General features: G+C 37.7%; 3 pseudogenes across 1 annotated transcript; 2 read left to right on the forward strand and 1 right to left on the reverse strand.

Annotated features, from left to right (window-relative positions):
- Nucleotides 1-4533: 4533 nt before the first annotated feature.
- Nucleotides 4534-6070, forward strand: LOC149006916 (UDP-glycosyltransferase 74B1 pseudogene; annotated as a pseudogene). Its single transcript, XR_016175272.1, has 2 exons — nt 4534-5196; nt 5303-6070. The product of XR_016175272.1 is annotated as a UDP-glycosyltransferase 74B1 pseudogene (transcript).
- A 5895-nt stretch (nt 6071-11965) lies between these two features.
- Nucleotides 11966-13426, forward strand: LOC149006917 (UDP-glycosyltransferase 74B1 pseudogene; annotated as a pseudogene).
- Nucleotides 13427-13649: 223 nt separating this feature from the next.
- Nucleotides 13650-18109, reverse strand: LOC149006918 (UDP-glycosyltransferase 74B1-like; annotated as a pseudogene).
- Between the last annotated feature and the right edge of the window lie 1871 nt (nt 18110-19980).

The raw sequence follows: 19980 nt of genomic DNA on the forward strand, positions 1-19980 counted from the left end.
AATTATGATGGTTCTATTCTCCCATCAGTGATCTTGACTAGATCACGTTTGAAAACCGATCCTTGCATCCGAATAAAGGATTGATCTGATTGAAAGAGATGATGTGAATATTGAATTATTAGAATTATAGGGTTTTGTTTTGTGCTTGTGTTGTAGGCTCCTTAATGACGAAATTAAGATCTAGATTATCCAAAAATTGGATTAAATTTGGAGATCAAAAGTCGAAATTTTTGGACTTGGAAGTAGTTTGGAACTGGGGAGGTCGCTTAAGGTGGTCGTTTGCCCAACCAACTGCCCCAAGTGACCGATTGGGTCACAGGAGCCCAGTCATTTTGGTTGTTGCTCTGATTGACTTTTGTCTTTAATGTAACTTTATAATCTCACCCCCTTCCTTCCCTTCTGGGCACACCCCTCACTCCCTTGCATCCACATGTTGACTTTTCCTTAGTGAATGCTAGTGATGTAGGGGAGTTCGTCTAACACCAAGACCCCTAACCTGCCTCTTTAGGATCATAGGCAAAGTTTTCGCACGTCCAAAGGCCATCTCCCCATTTCCGATGATTTCATTGTTGAGCTCCTGTCTACTATGAAAAATGGGAAAAACAAATCTTGCGCCTTCGGTTTCTCTTGACTTTTTCCCCCTGCTTTTATTGCCCAGTTTTGTTTTTCTTTGGGCCTTGCTAGCCTCAAGTGAGCTTGCTCTTTGTATCCTTTTGCACTCTCCCCTTCTCTCTTTTTAGTTAATGAACTATTTATTCATCCAAAAAAAGGATTGACAGGATCTCATTCTAATGTTTTTTTTTTTTTTTGAGATTTTAGTGTTCTTTCTTCCCTCTAGGATATACCTTACGAGATTTATGTGTTTTTTCTTCCTTGTAGAATATTCCTTTGATCTTTGCTCTTATTCTGAATCGATCATTCAAAAATGGTGGTAGGAATGTCAAATCTTCCTTCTACTACGTTACATCATCTGTCATCATCACCTACGACTCAAACCTAACAAACCTAACAACTTTTCATGAAAAATAAGATTCTAGTTTCTTTTCAAGAGAAAAAAATGAGTTCCTTCCCAGCTCTAATTTTCAAACAATTTGAATTAGCCTAGCCATATTCCCTTTTATTGTTTATATATATATATATATATATATATATATATATATATATATATATAATTTTTAAAATTATTTATTATTAATTTTTTTTTTTTTTTTGTAAACTAATTTCATTGAGGAAAGTTAGCAAAACTCCAAAATTCAAGAGACCTTAACTCGAGAGTTCAAGGAGCGATAGATGACCAATTTGTCCTAATAGATAAGGCCTTCTAGGCTAAGGAATGAATAACATATTCCCCACCCAAGAAATATATTCTACCTTACAATCCACAAAGTCCACCATTAACACATGAATATCATAAGAAATAGTTCCTACCTCCAAAGAGGGATTATAATCTTCACCTTCCACGACTGGTGCTAGTCCCATTGAATCTGTTTGTACTAGTAGCTTCTCATAGTCATTCCCTCACCATAGATACAAATTAATTTGTGCGTACTCATCTCCCCCACAGCAGAGGTGTCATCCCAGCCTGCATTGCCTATTTAGTCGTTTTCTATTAGTAGATTAAAGCAACCTGGTCTCGGATGCCAGGTATAAATCCAATAAAGTGTTTGAAAAGAAAACCGGAAATGATAGCAGTCAAGTTCCAAATCCAACCGGCCCGGTAGAGAATAGGGATGAGGATCCAAGTGGCGACTCCCCCTTTCCCATCCTCCAATCGAGGAAGGCGAATTGTATGACCTTGATGCCCAATAATGACCAGCAGTCAGCCAGGGACCCATTCGGCATGTGGAGACCATTATAGATAGATCCGGGCATAGCCATTAATTAGAAAGGATCCGGACTAGAAGCTCTTTCCTTGAAGGTGGGAATGACCTACTAGCCCTTTCAACCTTTTCTCTAGCTCATAGTAGTGCCTCTCGCACGGCCATTGTCTCACCACACATTACATCCCTGCCTAGCCATCTTATTAGGGGATGTTTATCTTACAAGGGATATAATATTCATCTCCCAAGTCTCCTTAGCCAATCCACATCTCTTCGTTCAAAAGATAGGAAAGGCAGAAAGTAGAAAAGGTAAGGTTAGATACGAGCTAGTAGATTCGCATTAGAGTAGAGTACCAACCTTTAGAACTCTTTCAAAAGAATTTTTTTTGGTTCACATTTGGGAATTCAATCTCTTTATCTCATATTATGAGACGTTAATCTTTGTCAGTTGAGCCAATTTTTTAAGTTAACGAAATCTTTTGAAAGAGTGTTTAGGATGCTTCTATATCATTCTCTTGACAAAGAAAATTGAATTTTTGTTTTCTACCTAAAAAAAATTATATCTTTTTGCTTTTGGTAGCAGTTGGGAAATGTTGGAAAAAGGAAGAAAAAGAACCTTTGATGTCAGATTAGAGGAAACACACTGGTAAACTACATTTTAATGTTTCTAAAAGTTATTCCTAACACTATCATTTTTTATTATTTTTTAAACTTTATTCCATTGATTGAGGGGAAATGTGTTTCACGGCCACCTTTGACTGGAAGTACTAGATTCTATTCAAGTTGTAAGCGAATAAATCATATCCATACAATCAGATCTATTAAGAATAAATATTTAATCAGATATCTTACCCCAAAAATAAATTAATCACAGATAAAAGGGAAAAATGCTTAAAATTTCTTGGACCAAACATTATATATGAAAATACTATTGCTTGTATCTTCATTCATTTCAATGAACGAGTTCATATTTAGCCTGACTAAAATAAAACACGAAGAAGAATTTCTTAGTTCACCGCTTTGATTAAACTAAAATGCATTAAGTTAAAATCTCAATATGATTGAAAATAGTTTTGTGTTGAAAGTAAAGGCATTGATAGATTGGTTCAAACACATATGCTCGAGGCACAACGCAGACGGTTTGGATTAGTTATGGAATCCTGACGGACTTAACCCAAAATAGAATAACATGATATTTTTACCATTTAGTCTATCTAGTCTTTTTTTTTTTTTGGTACAAAGGGGCTAGCCTTAGGCTAAAATTCTGATCCATTGACCATTGCATTAACACTGGTCCTATTTTGACTATTCTACCTTGAATACCTAAAATCATTCATGCTTATCCATTCACCCTATGACTTCAATGTTGACAAATAAGAATTCTTTTCCTCGGATAACTAGTTTCTTCTTTATAAACAAAATTTAATAAAATTATTCTACATAGTCATCAATACAACATGTGCTGTTTTAAAAATTCAATGGTTTTGTCAGCAATTTTGACATAGTCACATAATAAGAGATGTAAAATAAAATTTTGTCAATAAAATAAAAAGAGAAAATTGCACTGGCACCTCAAAATGGAGGCCTTAAAGCACGAACACCCCACTTTATGTTTAAAAAGCATAGAGACCCCAATTTGCTCTGTTCTTTTTAAACATAAAGTAGGATATCAGTGCTTTAAGGTCTTCATTTTGGGATACCAGTACAATTTGCTCAAATAATAATTATTTCACATGATCATGAGCTTTTTTTCTTTCCCTTTTCCTAGTTAGGTGCTCATAGATCACTTTTTTTTAATACACAAGGTACTCATTGATCACAAGAAAAGAAGGAAAAACAGGGTGGTGAGAATTGAGAAAGCATTTTCTACGGTGAAAGTGTCATAATCTTTTTCATTTCCATTTCTAAGGGCCCTAAATTCTTGCTGACCTTTTAAAATATATATAAATATATCTTGCTGTCCTTAGAGGGCATATATTCGTCAACAAGGATTCCACAATTGTTAGGAATCAAATCACCTCACGTCATCTCACCATTTTTATTGTTTCTATCGACTACATCTCTTTTTTTCTTCGATACGTTCTCCTATCTGAAGATGGTAAATCCAAAGAGATTTTGGGTTTAATTTCTATTCTTCTATCGCTTGTGCTAGCTTTTACTTTCTTTATGCCTTTCTACCATATAATAAGAAGGGGAAGAAGACTTGGGAGAAGATATGGACTCAATTCCAGTCCGTTTACTTCTGTATCTATCATTTACGTCATCCTCTACGAAAAAAATACCGATACCGTACAGTAGAGTCATATACAGATCGAAACAAAGAAAAAAAACCCAGTTTGGGTAGGAGATCAAACAAATCTTTTGCGTGAATCAAATATCCAGCAGCGAGAAGGAAATCTTTTCTAACTTAAATTGTGTTTCACAACCCCAGGAAAAATTGACTTCCCATACGAAAATACAACCTACGTCATTCTCATGGCGTCACTGCTGATCCCATACGTAATTACAGCCTATGTCATTCTCATGGCGTCACTGCTGATGATTTATCTGGTTTCTCCAGTTCTCGCCTTATCGGTATACAGTGAGAGAGATTTGAGAGGATTCGGGCACCTTACACTACCTTCTAAAACGGTAAAACCCCCCTTGCAAGCAACTATATATAAGGGTGTCACAGACTCACAGCCATTCCATCTCGTGTTCAGATAAGAAAAAAGAGATGGGAAAGCTGCAGTTGGAGCATGCCCAGAAAGGCCATGTTGTGGTGGTTCCATATCCAGGTCAAGGTCACATAAACCCTCTTCTCCAATTTGCTAAACGCTTAGTCTCAAAGGGGTTAAAAGCCACCATAGCCACTACCCACTATACTGTCAAGTCCATAAACGCCCCTAACGTTGGTGTTGAAGCCATCTCCGATGGTTACGACGAGGGTGGGTATGCTTATGCTTCTGACACTGGTACTTATCTCAAAGCCTGCAAGACCTATGGATCCAAAACCTTAAGCCAACTCATCCGTAAGTATGAGACCACAGCTTTTCCAATCACCTGTGTGATATATGATGCTTTCTTTCCCTGGGCGCTTGATGTCGCCAAGCAACACGGCGTCTATGGAGCTTCATTCTTCACCAACTCTGCTACTGTCAGCTCTCTATTCTATCAGGTTCACAAAGGGCTCTTACCTTTGCCTATCAAATTGGAAGATACGCCTCTCTCCATACCGGGACTTCACGAGTTGGGTTACTCTGACTTGCCAGGTTTTCTCAAATGCCCAGATTCCTTCCCTGCTTACTTGGCCATGAAACTCAGTCAGTTTGATAACCTTCACCAAGCTGACTGGGTCTTCGGAAACACTTTTGACGATTTGGAGTTGCAACTCCAGGTAACAAACTGAACAGGGTTTCATTTGTCTTGTCGTAATTCTTGTTAATTTAGTATTACTCTTTTTGAGCTTGAAGTTCTGATAACTAGTTTTCTGATCATTTAAGGCGCTAGAAGGGGTGAGTGAGGTATGGAGAGGAATGTTGATTGGGCCAATGATCCCATCAGCTTACCTGGACGGGCGAATAGAAGATGATAGAGGTTATGGTGCAAGCCTATGGAAGCCATTAGACGACAAATGCAAGAAATGGCTGGAACTAAAGCCAGCAGGTTCTGTGGTCTATGTATCATTTGGAAGCTTGGTAGCATTGACTCCCAAACAAATGGAGGAGATTGCATGGGGGCTCAAGGAAAGTGGTCGATATTTCTTGTGGGTTGTCAAGGAATCTGAGCGTGAGAAGTTGCCTCAAGGTTTCGCTGAAGAAACTGGAGAAAAAGGATTGGTGGTGACTTGGTGCCAACAGCTAGAGTTGCTTGCGCACAAAGCGATAGGTTGCTTTGTAACACACTGTGGATGGAATTCCACACTGGAGGCGTTGTGTCTCGGTGTGCCTATGGTGGGAGTTCCCAAGTTTGCAGATCAATACACGAACGCGAAGTTTATTGAGGAGGTATGGGGTGTAGGTGTGAGAGCCAAGGAGGAAGATGAGAAAGGGAATGTAGGGAGGGAAGAACTTCAGTTCTGTTTACGAGAAGTAATGGATGGGGAGAGAAACCAGGAGATAAGAAGGAATGCTGGTAAGTGGAGGGAGTTGGCCATGAAATCAATTTGCGAAGGTGGAAGCTCAGACAACAATATTAATGAATTCGTTGCAGCTGTCTGCGGTGGTAACAAGAAGGAAATCACGGAGGAGAAACTAATGAATGGAATTTAAGTTAATTTAGATCATATCTACAGAGTATATTTTTTAGTTGAATTCTTTCCTAAATGACCTGTGGTTGGTCACTGTGTTCTGGGTCTTCGATCGATTGATGTTTCTTTTATTATTAATAATTAGATCTTGGATTGATGCTAGTATGTAATTTGTGTTCAATCAATAAATAAAAACCCAAACTCCCATGAGAAAGTCTTGGATTCGCATAAATACGGCGGCATATATATTAGTAAGGGTGTCAATTGCGTACCGAAACCATTTAACCGTACCGAACCGCACCGTACGCCAATTTGGCCACTATTAGTAGATAAGTCTAAAACCGCACCGTACCGTACCGTTCAAAATTCGGTACGGTACGTACCAAAACCAAATTTCTTCGGTACGGTTTCGGTTTTAGGTACTCATACCGTCGGTACGTACCGAAACCGTACCGAATTGGTACCGTACACAATTAAGAGATATAAGTTGTAATTTTACAATTAAAACACTTAACCTTTTCCCTATCCCTAATTCCCTATTTTAATTTTTCGTTTCATCATTCACTTCTCTTCTTAGATTTACTTGTTTTGCCTCTATTAATTATATTTATTTGCTTAATCTATGTTAATTTCATATTATATCGATTGGTTGATCACAATTTCATTAGGATCTTAATTAACTAATAACAAAAGTGGCATAAGTTCATTTGTACCAAAATTGTACCGCACTAGATACTGTGTTTAAACTGTTTTTCCGTACCGATTTAATACCAAAACCGTACCAAACCGTTTTTGTAAATACCGAAACCGTACCGTACCGTTTGAATTCGGTACGGTACGGTTATGGTTTTCGATATTCAAAGTTGGTACCGCACCGAAACCTTACCGAATTACAGAAATCGTACCGATTGACACCCTTATATATTAGTAATATCTCTCCCAACTTCATATTATCAACTAGCCAGCTAAAAAAAAAAAAAAATAAAAACGTATTTAATTTGTGCTCTATTAATGTTTTCAATTCTATTTAGCTCCAACTCTCATACACAGTCCACACACTACAACAAAAACCCCTTATAGCTACAGATAGTTAGCTACAGTTTTTTTAACCGAAGCTACAAATCTCTTATAACTACAGTTTTTTCATGTGTAGTAATATAAAACAATTATTGCTGCAGTATGTAACACCTGTAGCAACAAATATATTTATAGATGTGTTTGTAAAAGTGTAACTAAAAATTGTAGTAATATGAACCATTTTATACTACAATATTCAAAACCATAATAATATATTACTTCTAACTGCAAAAATATAACTACAGTTATGTATTGCAGTAATTTAAAATATTTTTAACTACAACATTCAAGACCATAGTAATAAAAAAATATTGTAACTACGGAAACAAAACTACAACTAAAAATTGTAGTAATATATGAAACTTATTACTATGGAAATAAAAGTGTAACAATATTAAATTTTTAGCTACTAAAATAGAACTACATTTTGAAATTGTAGTAATATAGTTTATATAATAACTGCAATATTTAAAATTGTAGTAACAATTTCTTTTTAACTGCGGTTAAAAATCATAGTAAATACATTCCCTCTAGCTATAGAAATATAATTACAGTTATGTATTGTACTAATTTAAGATATTTTAGATTAGGGATAATTACTGTTGCCCCCCTGTATTTTGATTTTATTACTAATAAAACCCTGTTCTTTACGAAATTACTGTTGCCCCCTTTCCTTATAACGGTGTTAAGTAGCCGTTAAGTTTGAATATGTAATGTCTAATTTACCCTTTATTAAAATTAAGAAATCAAAAAACGATGCTACCCCATTTATAAAAACCAGACTAAATGTCAATTTTACCCTAAACTTCATTTATTTTGAATTAATAAAATTGGCAAAATCTAAATCCTATTTGGTTTCCCACCTTCACTAAACTTCATTTATTTCGAATTAAAGAAATGAGCAAAATCCAAATCTGATTTGGTTTCCCGCCTTCATTAAGCTTCATTTATTTTGAATTAAAGAAATGGACAAAATCCAAATCCAATTTGGTTTCCCACCTTCATTAAACTTCATTTATTTTGAAATTGTTTTAGGTGATATTCAATTTCTAATTTGAATTGAATTCGATTTTCCTTCCTCTTCGATTTCTATTTGAGTTTTATTCAATCATTCTTTTTTTATTTGGTGGTTTTTTTTAGAATAAAACGGATTATAGTTACATTTTTCTCCACAGTTAATTAAGGGTACCACTATAATTTGACAAAAGGGTAAATAAGTAAAGAAATAAGTATAAGGGTATTTTGGGATTTTTGAAAAAATATAAAGATGCCACATCATTAGTAAACTAACGGAAGTTAACAGTAGGGGGCAATAGTAATTGTAGGCAAAGTTAAAGGTTGGATTAGTAATTTTAAAAAGTACGAGGGATACAATAGTAATAAAATCAAAGTACAGGGGGCCAATAGTAATTATCCCTTTAGATTATAATATTTAAACCACGACAATAAAAAAACGCTATAACTACGACAACAACACTAAAGTTAAAAATTATAGTAATATGATAAATTTATTGCTATGGTAATTAACAGTGTAGCGACATCAAGTTTTTTAATAACTAGAATAAAATTACAATTCGGAGGGTGGAACCCAAGCCCGACCCAACCTTACTAGGGTCAAGTATTATGTAACCCTAACTCACCCTTCAGGTCGAATTTTGCTTGTGCTTAGGGGTTACGGCCGGGATGGGTCAACTGAGCTTTATTGACACCCCTACATTTCAAATATGGAAAGAGGGTCAGAAGAAATTTTTAAAAATTTTACAAGGGAACGGGAGAATATTCAAAAAATTTAAATTTTTTAGAAATTTATCCTTTTTGTTTCCATTTAAATCATAAACCTTGTTACACTTAGACCTATAAATGGATAGTTGAAATCTGCCTCTGAATTCGCATTCGTATTATTTTAAGTGTGTACGTATCTAGAAATTTTCTTACCAAAAAATATTTGTATCCATCCACTAAGCAACTGGATTCGGATTATTGCTTATCAAATTGGATAATATCCGGAATTTTTTTCCCGGATGAAGTAAGGTAAAGTATTCAACGTTAGTTTCTCTAAAAGTGGATGATAATCAGATTCTAAAATCAGTCATTGGTAACCGGATAACCGAAAATCGGCAATTATCCGGTTAAAGTCAAGTATTAAACATTAATTTTTCTAAAAAAGTGTTGATAATTGGATTCGGAAACCAGTAGTCAGTAACTGGAAGTTGAAAATCGAAAATAAAAAATTATTGTGATGACTATCACCAATATGTGTTCCAGATGAAGATAACGGTACTGGAGAAGGAAGAACAATAAGAGGTAAAGACGAACTAGTAGGAGAATTACTATTAATAGTAGATGAATTACTATAAGAGGATGACACAGAAGGAGACACAAACCATGGATAAGTAAATAAAATAGAGGATGTAGCAGCAGCACATGGAAACATATTTTCTACAAAATGAACATTTTGGGAAATATAGATTCAGCTAGTTGTAGAATCCAAACACTTCTACCCCTTAGGCTGAAGACTATAACCTAGGAAAATACATTGTTTGAACGAGAAGACAACTTATTAGAAACATAATTTCTAAGACAGAGGTAACAAAGACAACCAAAGGATTTCAAAAAATGATAATCTGGGAGATTGGTTAAACAAACATGGAAAATGAGACAAACCATTCAAAGCAAAAGTAGGAATACGAGTTATTCCATAAACCACAAATTGAACAACAACAGACCAAAATGTAGGAGGAAGTCCAGCTTGATAAAGAGAAGCTTGAGCTAATTCTACTACATGCGTGTCTATTCTTATGCTCAAGTGCTCAATGACCATTCTGCTGAGGTATTTTTGGATAAGAGAATCGATGTGAAATTCCATGAGAAGAAAGAAAAGAAGCCAACTTAACAAACTCACCACCCCCATCAGATTGTAATGTCTCTATTTTTAAAGAAAAATAATTCTCAACAACAGCTTTGAATTTGATAAAAATGTTAAGAACATTAGATTTTCGAGACATCAGAAACAACCAGCAGTATTTAGAAAAATCATCAATGACTAAATCAAAGTAATGATGATTATCAAAAGAACAAAAAGGGGCTGGTCCCCAAACATATGTATGAATTGGTTCCAGTGGTGCTGTGCTTACATGAGTAGAATTTTCAAAAGGTAACATATGTGATTTGGCACTATAATAGCATCACAATGATCTAAACTTCCTGTGAATTGAAGGCTAGAAGCACGAAGCAGAGATTGCAACCTTGTAGGAGCCAAATGGCCAAGACGAGAGTACCATTTATTAAGAGTAAGAAGAGTAGTAGCAGAATCAGGAGGTTCTGGTGAATGAATAACAACATAATAGAGACATTGATCACTCCGGCCTTGCAAAAGAATTCGGTGTGTCAAGCAGTCCTTGAAACAGAAATCAGAAGCAGAAAACACAAAGTAAGCATTGTTATCTACACAAAAACGAGCAACAAATAAAAGAATGCATTGAATTGAAGGCACACACAAAACATTGGACAATAAAAAAGAAGATGAAGTAGGAGAAGATTTCATTAAAGAACCATAATGAGTTATCCCCAAACCTTGACCATTGCCAACAACATTATTATCAATACCAAGATATGGTTCAGAGATTGCTAGATTAGAAATATCTGCAGTGAGATGATAATTAGAACCAGTGTCAAGGATCCAAGAATTTGAAGGAAAATAGGATGAAAGAAATGCAAAGGCAGAGAATATACCAAGAAAAGCTTGATTAAACCTTTGTGGACAATTTGTAGACATATGCCCTTCAAGATTACAAAGCTGACACAGAGTCATTGCTGTGAGCAAGAAAGAAGGTTCACCGGTACCGGCGATTGTAACATCATTACCTGAGGAACAGTTACCAGAGAGATTTCGATTACACAAAGAGCCTCGAGATCTTGTTTGAACACCATGATAGAAACCTTGACTATTATGGGAACCTTAAATATTCTGATGATTTTAATTTTGATTTTGATTTGAAAACGAGCAACGATAAGGACTCCGATAACCAAAACTAAATGCTTGATTAGTGTTTCAAGAGCAAGAAACAACATTCGCAGTCAGTATTGAAGCCGCAGCATTAGCAGATGAACTTCGTAGAAAAATTTCATGATTTAGCAAATAAACAGAAAGCTCCAGAAACGACATGGTTTCAGATTGAAGCCGAACAGAAATTACAACATCACGATACTCTTCACCAAGTCCACGAAGAATTGCAAGGAGCAAATTTTCATCAGCAACAGGATACTGTGCAGCAGTGAGAGCATCTACAATCATTCGAACTTCGAGCAAATAATCGCCGATACTAGAAGATCCTTTGTTTAATTTGAGAAGCCAATCTTTTAGATCCATGATTCTAGATCGTGAGGAAGACGCATAAACCCCTTCGAGACGAGACCAAGCTTTAGTAGAGGTTCCAGCGGTAACAACATGAAGCAACACCGTTTTGGTGAGAGAGGAAACTAAACAGGACAAGATAAGATGATCTTGTCTCTCCCAATGATCTCAGGCAAGAACATCATCTTTATCAGGACATCGTCGAGTACTAGTGACATATCCCAAAAGACTCTGACCATGTAGAAGAGCTAAGAACTGAGCCTTCCATAAGTGAGCCTTCCATAAGAGATAGTTTGTTGTAGTGAGCTTGAGCGGAAGCAAGAGCGCGACATTCAGCCAGACAACACCAGAGACGGTGGAAGAAGAGGCATCAATGTCAAAGTTCACAGGGAGAACCCATCGCAGGAACTAGAAACTCAGAGGTGCAGAAAGAACAAGAAAGAACCTGATACCATGTTAGAGAATGTGTAATGATATATTCGAATAATGTGTTTGACACATATATGTAGTCTCAGTCAAATACATAAATACAATACAATTGTTGTACAATACTATGTATGCCCCACAAAGTCCATATACCACCCTAACGTTGGTGTTGAAGCCATCTCTGATGGTTATGACAAGGGTGGGTATGCTTATATGCTCACGACTGGTACCAGCTTTCAAGACCTATGGATCCAAAACCCTAAGCCAACTCATCCGTTAAGTATGAAACCACAGCTTTTCCAATCACCTGTGTGATATATGACGCTTTCTTTCCCTCGGCGCTTGATGTTGCCAAGCAACACGGCGTCTATGGAGCTTCATTCTTCACCAACTCTGCTACTGTCAGCTCTCTATTCTCAAATGCCCAGATTCCTACCTTGCTTACTTGGCCATGAAACTGAGTCAGTTTGATAACCTTCACCACGCTGACTGGGTCTTCGGAAACACTTCTGACGATTTAGAGTTGCAACTCCAGGTAACAAACTGAACTGGATTTCATTCGTCTTGCTGTAATTCTGGTCAATTTAGTATTACTCTTTGAGCTTGAAGCTCTGACACTCTAGTTTTCTGACTTAAGGCGCCAGAAGGGGTGAGTGCGCTATGGACAAGAATGTTGATTGGGCCAATGATCCCATCAGCTTACGTGGACAAGCAAATAGAAGATGACAAAGACTATGGAGCTAGCCAATTGAAGCCATTAGACGACAAGTGCAAGAAATGACTGGAACTAAAGCCAGCAGGTTCTGTGGTCTATGTATCATTTGGAAGCTTGGTAGCATTGACTCCCAAACAAATGGAGGAGATTGCATGAGGGTTCAAGGAAAGTGGTCGATATTTCTTTTGGGTTGTGAAGGAATCTGTGCGTGAGAAGTTGCCACGAGGTTTTGCTTTTAAGAAACCAAAGTAAAAGGATTAGTGGTGACTTGGTGCCAACAGCTAGAGTTGCTTGCGCACAAAGCGATAGGCTGCTTTGTAACACACTGTGGATGGAATTCCAAGCTGGAGGCATTGTGTCTCGGTGTGCCTATGGTGGGAGTTCCCAAGTTTGCAGATTAATACACGAACACGAAGTTTATTGAGGAGGTATGGTATGGGATGTAGGTGTGAGAGCCAAGGAGGAAGATAAGAAAGAGAATGTGGGGAGGGAAGAAGTTTTTCTGTTTAGGGGAAGCAATGGATGGGGAGATCTAAAGAAGCCAGGAGATAAGAAGGAATGCTGGTAAGTGGAGGGAGTTGGCCATGAAAGCGATTTGCAAAGGTGGAAGCTCAGACAACAATATTAATGATTTCGTTGCTGACGTCTGCAGTGGTAACAAGAAAAGTTAGAATCACGGAGGAGAAACTAATGAATGGAATTTAAGTTAATTTAAATCTTATCGACAGAGTATATTTTTTAGTTGAATTCTTTCTTGAATGACCTGTGGTTGGTCAGTGTGTTCTGGGTCTTCGATTGATGTTTCTTTTATTATTAATAAATAGATCTTTGATTGATGCTAGTATGTAATTTGAATGCCAAAGATGCTAAAAATTACATACTAGAATCAATCAAAGATCTATTTATTATTAATAATAAAAACATCAATCGAAGACCCACCACACAGTGACCAACCAGCAGGTCATTCAAGAAAGAATTTAACTAAAAATATTCTGTTATTCTCGATCTTTAGATAAAATCTAAATTAACTTAAAATCCATTCATTTGTTTCTCCTCCTTGATTCTAGCTCTTCTTGTGTTACCGCTGCATATGTCTGCAACGAAATCATTAATATTGTTGTCTGAGCTTCCACCTTTGCAAATCGCTTTCATGGCCAACTCCCTCCACTTACCAGCATTCCTTCTTATCTCCTGGCTTCTTTAGATCTCCCCATCCATTACTTCTCCTAAACAGAAAAACTTCTTCCCTCCCCACATTCTCTTTCTTATCTTCCTCCTTGGCTCTCACACCTACATCCCATACCTCCTCAATAAACTTCGTGTTCGTGTATTGATCTGCAAACTTGGGAACTCCCACCATAGGCACACCGAGACCCAACGCCTCAAGCTTGGAATTCCATCCACAGTGTGTTACAAAGCAGCCTATCGCTTTGTGGGCAAGCAACTCTAAGCTGTTGGCACCAAGTCACCACCAATCCTTTTACTTTGGTTTCTTAAAAGCGAAACCTCGAGGCAACTTCTCACGCTCAGATTCCTTCACAACCCAAAAGAAATATCGACCACTTTCCTTGAACCCTCATGCAATCTCCTCCATTTGTTTGGGAGTCAATGCTACCAAGCTTCCAAATGATACATAGACCACAGAACCTGCTGGCTTTAGTTCCAGCCATTTTTTGCACTTGTCGTCTAATGGCTTTGATTGGCTAGCTCCATAGTCTCTGTCATCTTCTATTTGCTTGTCCAGGTACGCTGATGGGATCATTGGCCCAATCAACATTCTTGTCCATAGCGCACTCACCCCTTCTGGCGCCTTAAGTCAGAAAACTAGAGTGTCAGAGCTTCAAGCACAAAGAGAAATACTAAATTGACCAGAATTACAACAAGACGAATGAAATCCAGTTCAGTTTGTTACCTGGAGTTGCAACTCTAAATCGTCAGAAGTGTTTCCGAAGACCCAGTCAGCGTGGTGAAGGTTATCAAACTGACTCAGTTTCATGGCCAAGTAAGCAAGGTAGGAATCTGGGCATTTGAGAAAACCTGGCAAATCAGAGTAATCCAACTTGTGAAGTCCAAGTATGGAGAGAGGTATATCTTCCATTTAATTGGTAAGAGCCCTTTGTGAACCTGATAGAATAGAGAGCTGATAGTAGCAGAGTTGGTGAAGAATGAAGCTCGTCCATAGACACCGTGTTGCTTGGCAACATGATCAAGCGCCGAGGGAAAGAAAGCATCATATATCACGCAGGTGATTGGAAAAGCTGTGGTCTCATACTTACGGATGAGTTGGCTCAGGGTTTTGGATCCATAGGTCTTGAAAGCTTTGAGGTAAGTAGCAGTGTCAGGAGCATAAGCATACCCACCCTCGTCGTAACCATCAGAGATGGCTTCAACACCAACGTTAGGGGCGTATATGGACTTGACAGTATAGTGGGTAGTGGCTATGGTGGCCTTCAACCCCTTTGAGACTAAGCGTTTGGCAAATTGGAGAAGAGGGTTTATGTGGCCTTGACTTGGATACGGAATCACTACAACGTGGCCTTTCTGGGCATGCTCAATCCAGCTGCAGCTTTCCCATCTCTTTCTATTTTTATTTTTATCTGAACATGAGATGGAATGGCTGTGACACCCTTATATATAGTTGCATGCAAGGGGTTCTAGAAGGTACTGTAACGTTGCCTAGCTAATCCTCTCAAATCTCTATGACTGTGTGCCGACAACAGACTTGCCTTGGTCGCCATTGAAAGGGTTTCAACCGAAAGATGGTTCCAGCACATAACGTGGAGAAACCTAAGAAATTATAAGCAGTGACCCCATGAGAATGACATATGCTGTATTGACGCATGGGAAGTCAATATTTCTTGGGGGTGCATGTGTTACACAATTTATGTTGGAAAAGATTTCCTTCTGCCTGCTGGATATTTGATTCATGCAAATGGGTTGTTTGATCTCCTACCCAAACTGGGTTTTTTTTATTTGTTTCGATATTTACGTGATTCTACTGTGCGGTATTTTTATGTGGTTATGATTTCTTACTCCAAGATACTATCAGGAGAGAGACTGAGAGATCTAGAGAGAGAGAATTTTCAGAAACTTAATAAAATAAATAGACATTAACAACCAGACATACTCCAAGATACTATCAGAAGTGAGTCAATAGGAAAACCATGAATGATAAACATGGTGAACGACAAAGACTCCAAAACTTACTACCTCAGAATCCTGGGAACTTTTAAGTGTTTTAATGAGACTAGGAAACAACAAGGCAACAGGGCATGAGGATCCAGACAATTCTAGTATGCTATAGGTCTGGGCTCATTAGCTAGCCATTTATCTTGGATAAGTGGATCAGAACCAACTATTTGGCGGGTTTAATATACAAGATTACATAGGGCATTTCACTCTGCTATCAGCATAAACAGAAAATCAAGCCAGGCATTTTTTCTATCCATTTAATGGTATAGAAGATATGAAGCCAAACCACTATATCAGCATGAACGGATAATTCCAGCTATGGTCTTTCTCTATCTAATGGAAAAGGGAAAAAAAATTAATTTTATTTCTGGACAGACAAAATACATTTATGGTTAACTAAAGATCATCTTATCATGTCAAATTTTGAAGTTTGCAATCTTAGGCTGAAAGGAGTTGTTATGTTCCAGGGGACTTTGTTTCAATCAAGCAAAGAAAAGAAAAAAAGTGAGTAGTTTTATGTCTAGGACCGTGGAGAGACAAAGATTAACGGAGAGGAGAAGAGAGATGGAGGGTTTTTTTTTTTTTTTTTTTTTCAAACACCTTGACTATTAAAATTCAATAGTCAAGATTGAAATCTCAACTGAGATTTCGGATCTGACGAATTGAAATTTCGCCTGATGGTATGATTGAAGCAATTTCAATGGTCTAGAAAGTTTAAGGGACATGACAAGTGGACAGAGCTTGTGTTGGATCCCCAATGCCTCCATAAAAGTTGGAGGCCACCATAAAAATTACTAGCAAATTGCACTAGCTGCACCCCAAAATGGAGGCTTTAAAACACTAACACCCCCACTTTATGTTTAAAAAGCACAGAGACCCCCAAAATTGGATTTTGGTTGGATATAATTGTCACATTTATCATTGCAAACAGTTAAATCACTGTCTATTTTCAAAAATATCCCAATAATAAACAATGTCTGAAAGGATTTCAATGACGAATTGGACAAATAAGACGCTGAAGAAGCTAGTAGTGATGTCAGACAAATTACAGTGACAAATTTGTCCAAGACACCTCCTATAAGACGCTGAAGAAGTAGTGGAGATCCCCTCCACCCACATTGCCCTGCTTTGTCACGGGCATACCTTGTGAGTGTGGGTTGATGGGTGGAGGGGTACGTTGGAGAGGATCTGGACTCTTAAAGAACCCTTGTATTCACACTCAAAAGATAACAGAGCTGGGTGGAGCTTCTTAAAAGCCATAAGATGATGTTTCAACCTTTCATCTCTTTCTTCAAAAGAAAGTGTTTTCATGACATCAACACCAATAGCCAAGTGATTTCTTCTATGAAAATATTTGGCCACCTATCATGCCAACCAATTCCCTTGTTAACAAGCCGACAAGGTTAATCTCTTTCACCCTCCTTGATATTTTAGTAAGAACATCGTCAATAATTAAAAGACACATATGCTCAAATACCTGTTTGTTAGGAGTAATGGCAGAATACCACAAATCTACTACAATTTTCTACAAAATGTTGCGAATGAAGTTGTCAATCGTAGCTTCCACTAGTGGAGAATCAATTTTCCTCTTCTTCCACTTTGGTGATGCCAACAATTTTCCTACTTTTCTTTCTTATCATACAACAACCTCATCCCTCTACTTCCAACAATACCCCTTCTCTTCTGAATCCGGATCATCTCCCTTGACGTTTGTGCTTCCCTTACACTTTCCAACCACAAAATCAAGTGGGGCCCACAAAAAAAAATAATCGAAAAAATTAAGAAGGGTGGGACCCACAATGCTATCCTATGCCCCCCCTGTATTCATGGTTGGTAAGCGTCTGGGGAGCACATCGTTAGGGTCGTTGATCTGGACTCCTCTCTTCCTTCTTCGTTTAGCCTTCTTCTCTTTCTGGTGGGGCCCATACTTATCGCACTCTTCATTGGACTTTGTGGCCCACCCACCTCTCCTCCCTCATCCATTTATACCTTGCTTTGCCCTCCTCCTCTTGTACCCTTGGGTTTTGGGTTGGTGTTGGGGTTGGGCCTGCCGCCTCTCCCTCTCCCTCCCCCCTCTTTGTTTTGGGCTTGTGTCCAATTCTCCCCTTCGTGGCCTACCTCTTGCCAAGCCTCATCTCCTCTAACCCTCTCAACTTGGGGACCGTCTTTTGTCCCTCACCCCCTCCCTTCCCTTCTGGGCTTCCCCCTCTAGCTGCCTTGCATCCACATGTTGACTTTCCCTCTGTGAATGCTAGTAATGTGGAGGGGTTCGTCTTACACCAAGACACCAACCCCATCTCTTTAGGATGACATATATGCAACGTTTTCCCATTTTCGATGATTTTATTGTTGAGCTCCCGTCTACTAATAAAAAGAGGGGAAAAAAAAAAAAAAAAAAAAAAAGAAAGAAGCAAATCTTGAGCCTTGGTTTCTCTGTTTTTTTTCTTCTTAGTTCTTTGAAACTATTATCGTCTATATGGTTAATACAAGAAGCTAATTTTGCCAAAAAGGAGACATGAACAATCGGCCATTGTGTGTTCTTCGGATTTTGAAATAGACCAATTATTTCTTGTAAATCGCACCATATGCTAGTAAGCTTGACTAGAGTACTATTGGCTTGATCTATTCTTGTACGAATTCCAACTATTACTGCCTCTACGATATCTCCATTCCCTAAGCTTTTTGTGTTGATATACTAAATCTAACCTTCCCAAAATAGACCCACACTCCATCTTGCATAATTTAGTTGTGGATTATGTACCCAAATTGGTGATTGAAACAAGTTACTGAAATGCATATTTTGGCAAAAATAGGTGGGTCTTTTCAGAACATCCATTGTATCATTCTCTCGGCTTTCTATTCTCGGCCTTTAGCACCCAGTTTTGTTTTTCTTTGGGCCTTGCGAGCCTCAGGTGGGCTTTCTCTTTGTATCATTCTTGTGCTCTCCCCTTCTCTCTTTTTAGTTAATGAACTATTTATTCATCCAAAAAAAAGGGTTGATGGGATCTCATTCTAATTCTATTTGAGATTTTAGTGTTCTTTTTTCCCTTTAGGATATACCTTACAAGATTTACATGTTCTTTCTTCCTTGTAGAATAGTCCTTTGATCTTTGCTCTTATTCTCAATCGATTATTTAAAAATGGTCGTAGGAGTGTCAAATCTTCCTTCTAGAACATTGCATCATCTGTGTCATTGTCACCTAAGACTCAAACCTGACAATGTTTTGTGCACCCATGAAAAATAAGATGCCATTTTCTTTTCAAGAGAAAAAAAAAAAGAGTTCCTTATCAGCTCTAGTTTTCAAACAATTTGAATTAGCCTAGCCATCTTTGTTTTTAATTATTATTTTTTTTTTTTGGGTAAACTCATTTCACTGAGGAAAGCGAGCAACACGCCTAGCTTTAAGAGAGCATAACTCGAGAATCCAGAGAGCAAAAGACGAGGCCAATTTGTCCTACTAGTAATAGACAAGGCCTTTCAAGCTAAGTAATGGGCAAACAGGTTCCCTTCCCTAGAAATATATTCCACCTTCCAATCCACAAAATCCGCCATTACCACAAGAATGTCATAAGAAACAGTCTCTAACTCCAAAGAGGGGTCAGAGTCTTCACCTTCCACGACCCGTACTAGTCCCATTAAATCTGTTTGTACTTGTACCTTACCATAGTCATTTTCTCAGCCCATAGTAGTGCCTATTCCACGGCCATCGCCTCGCCACACATTACATCTCTGCCTAGCCATCTTGTTTGGGGTGTTTATCCTATAAAGAATATATATTCACCTCCCAAGTCTCCTAAGCCAATCCACATCTCTCCATCTAAAAGGTTGAAAAGGAAGAAAGTAGCAAAGGTAAGATTAGATATGAGCTAGTGCCTAGTAGTTGCAGGTTTGAGTAGAATACAAGCCTTCAAAACTTGTAATGGTGGGCAAGCCTTATATGGTGTGTAGGCCTGTTTCACCAATGAAGGTTTTCTTTTTCTTTTTTAATAACTTTATATGAGAAGAATAACTATTTTATATCTTTTATTCCAAGGAGATTTGAATTCTTCATCTCATATTATAAGACGTTAATCTTTGTCGGTTGAGCGAATCTTTTGAGTTAATGAAAACTTTTGAAAGAGTGTTTAAGATGCTTTTGTATCATTTTCTTGACAAATAAAATTGTAT

Source organism: Hakea prostrata, chromosome 8, assembly GCF_041222555.1.
Source record: "Hakea prostrata isolate BN-2017 chromosome 8, UWA_Hpros_2, whole genome shotgun sequence".
Lineage (NCBI taxonomy): Eukaryota > Viridiplantae > Streptophyta > Magnoliopsida > Proteales > Proteaceae > Hakea > Hakea prostrata.